The following is a 3,956-nucleotide window of genomic DNA, read 5'->3' on the forward strand; positions in this document are numbered from 1 at the left end:
TCTTGGTATAGATTCAGTAATGTTTGAGCATTGTATCTTCTCCATCAATAGATGGTTGATATTTATTCAGCCACAAAAGCAGAACAATTAATTTCCTCAAAATTATTTACTGTGTTGTGTGTGGTTTAATTTTTTTCATACACTAAAGCTACTTTAGTTTTTTTTTCAAAGCTTTTGACAGTTTATAGTTATGTTCAGATTTAAGCATGAAAGTTGTATTCACATGAAATATTTACAGTTAGAAAATCAGAAATAAAACAATAAGTGATTACAACCATGGCTTTGTGTGAATGTGGTCTCTGCTGGGTGACTCTGCCTTTGTAACAATTCAGTGCATATTACAGCTTCCCAGTTGGTTTGCCCATCTGCTCCTCACAGAAAGCAAAGCCACCAAAATCCCTGGCTCTCTTCCCTAATAATTAGTCCCCTATATGCATTTTATTTGCATGTAGCACAGCCTTGCAAAGGTGTGAGATGCAAACCTTCTATATTTTTGCTGAAACCTTGTCTAAGCATTCCCTGACAATGACAGGACAACAGTAAACATCACTATGGGAACTTACATGTTTCTGTAAATGATATGTATTTCTCTTTCTTAAGTAGTTACCCAAAAAACATATTATTATGCTTCCAGGCTTAAAATAAATGATATGTCTAGTAAGAGATTAATTTTATTAATAATATTTTCGTTTTCTATCCTAATTTTCATGATATTCAAACATGAGTCCTCTAACCATCAAGACAGTTTACTGACTCAGTCCTGTTATCCCTCCCTGTGTTCTACATGTTTCTACTTACTCTGAGCTTATCTCTTTTCACCCCAAGCATGTTTTTATTGCCTTATAGCATTTTGCAATGTGGCAAAAATAAAACCAAACTGGAATTATTTATACCAAATAATAGAGTGGGTTTCTTGGAAGCCTGAGGCAACCTGAGTTCTTTGCATTCAGAAGATACCACTAGGGAGAGCCATGTCAAGAAAAGCATCCTGGTGAAACAGGTGGTTGGGGATCCAGCATTTGGAGGTACTAAGATTAACACATTAAATCACGATTATTTGGCCATTAAATAAATATATATTCCTGATATATGCTCCCAACATTGATGGATTTATTCTAGGCCCTTTCTGTAGGTTGAGTGTATGACATGCAAAGGCATAACTAACTGAAATATTTAGTGCTATTAAGTATTAAGTATCCATTTAACATGAGAAAAAATGCAGATGGAGACTGGAAGCTGTCATCGTACTGTGAAAGTTAAGTGCAATCTCTTCTTAGAAAATTTTTCAATAACAGATTTTATTCGATGTTGCTGCAGTGAGCAAAGATTAAACTGGTATCACAGAGAGCCACAGTGACAATGGTTTGAGAAAAATAAGGGAATGTAACCTCTTGGCTATGACAGTTCAAAACTGAGAAAGAGGTTTGAAAGACGCATAAATACTCCAGTACCCAATAGTGAAGGCCTGGAAAGAAAAGCTTTATTCTGAAAAAATAAATAAATAAATAAAAAGAGGATGGAATTGTGATCAGTGCGATGTCATCACTCCCATTGGTCAGCTGCTTGTTAATTTTTAAACACATTTAATAAGACAATGTTTCTCAAAGACATAACAGAGATGCTTTTCAAATAAGCTATATGAGATATCTTCCACTTAGATCATTCAAAAGTTCAGTTTTCAAACACTACAAAATTTCAGGATCACTTCCAGGGCCTTGGAGCTTGGGATATATAACTCCAACACCAGACACATGCTTTCCAGAGCTTCCCATTTCCCCACAGTGCTGCTTTCATTCCCAAAGCTTCTTCTTTGTTTCTTAACTCTAACATCATTTCAGAATTACCTTTCCCACGAGATCCCATATAAGTTCTTCTTCCCTTTATACAATATTAAAATTTCATTGGTATTTGTATTATCATTACTTTTTTTTTTTTGTTTTATGCTGACTGTAAAGAGACTGTTTTTGTTTCTTTGGGTTTGTATTTTCTTTCTTTCTTTTTTTCTTTCTTTCTTTCTTTCTTTCTTTCTTTCTTTCTTTCTTTTCATTTTATTTGTTTGTATTTCATTACATATTTTCTTCATTTACATTTCAAATGCTATCCCAAATGTCCCTTCTACTCTTCCCCTGGCCTGCTCCCCTACCCACTCACTCCCACATCTTGGCCCTGGCCTTCCCCTGTATGGGGCATATAAAGTTTGCAAGACCAAGGTGCCTCTCTTCCCAATGATGACTGATAAGGCCATCTTCTGCTATATATGCAGCTAGAGACATGAGTTCTGTGGGTACTGATTAGTTCATATTGTTGTTCCAGCTAAAGGGTTGCAGTCCCCCTCAGCTCCTTGGTTATTTTCTCTAGCTCCTCCATTGGGGGCCCTGTGTTCTATCCTATAGATGACTGTGGGCATCCACTTCTGTATTTGCCAGGCACTGGCATAGCCTCACAAGAGATAGCTATTCTAGGTTTTTTATTATTCCAGATGAATTTGCAAATTGCCCTTTCTAACTCAGTGAAGAAGTGAGTTAGAATTTTGATGGGGATTGCATTGAATCTGTAGATTGCTTTCGGCAGGATAGACATTTTTACTATATTAATCCTGCCAATCCATGAGCATAGGAGGTCTTTCCATCTTTTGAAATCTTCTTCAATTTCTTTCTTCAGAGACTTGAAGTTCTTGTCATACAGATCTTTCACTTCCTTAGTTAGAGTCACTCAAAATTATTTTATATTTTTTGTGACTATTTTAAAGGGTGTTGTTTTGCTAATTTCTTTTTCATCCTGTTTATCCTTTGTGTAGGAAAAAGCCACTGATTTGTTTGAGTTAATTTTATATCCAGCTACTACACTGAAGCTGTTTATCACATTTAGGAATTCTCTGGTGGAATTTTTAGTGTCACTAATACATAAAATCATATCATCTGCAAATAGTGATATTTTGACTTCTTCCTTTCCAGTCCCCTTGATCTCCTTTTGTTTTCGAATTGTGCTGGCTAGGAATTCAAGTACAATATTGAATAGGTAGGGAGAAAGTGGGCAGTCTTGTCTAGTTTCTGATTTTAGTGGGGTTGCCTCCAGCTTCTCTCCATTTACTTTGATGTTGGCTACTGGTTTGCTATAGATTGCTTTTATTATGCTTAGGTATGGGTTTTGAATTCCTGATCTTTCCAAGACTTTTATCATGAAGAGGTGTTGGATTTTGTTAAATGCTTTCTCAGCATCTAAGGAGATGATCATGTGATTTTTGTCTTTGAGTTTGTTTATGTAGTTGATTACATTGATGGATTTCCTTATATTAAACCATCCCTGCATCCCTGGGATGAAGCCTACTTGGTCATGATGCAAGCATGATCTTTTTGATGTGTTCTTGGATTCGGTTTGCGAGGATGTTATTGAGTATTTTTGCATGGATATTCATAAGAAATATTGGCCTGAAGTTCTCTTTCTTTCTTGGATCTTTGTGTGGTTTAGGTATCAGAGTAATTGTGGCTTCATAGAATGAATTGGGTAGAGTACCTTCTGTTTCTATTTTGTGGAACAGTTTGAGGAGAGTTGGAATTAGGTCTTCTTTGAAGGTCTGATAGAACTCTACAGTAATCCCATCTGGTCCTGGACTTTTTTTGGTTGGGAGACTATTAATGACTGCTTCTATTTCCTTAGGGGAAATGGGAAGGTTAAGATCTTTAATCTGATAATGATTTGATTTTAGTACCTGGTATCTGTCTAGGAAGTTGTCCATTTCATCCAGGTTTTCCAGTTTTGCTGAGTGTAGCCTTTTGTAGTAGGATCTGATGATGTTTTTGATTTCCTCGGGATCCGATGTTATGTTTCCTTTTTCATTTCTGATGTTAATTAAAATACTGTCCCTGTGTCCTCTAGTTAGTCTGGCTAACTAACTAGTCTAGGGTTTATCTATCTTGTTGATTTTCTCAAAGAACCAGCTCCTGGTTTGGTTGATT

The sequence above is a fragment of the Mus pahari genome, chromosome 22, assembly GCF_900095145.1.
Source record: "Mus pahari chromosome 22, PAHARI_EIJ_v1.1, whole genome shotgun sequence".
NCBI classification, from domain to species: Eukaryota; Metazoa; Chordata; class Mammalia; order Rodentia; family Muridae; genus Mus; species Mus pahari.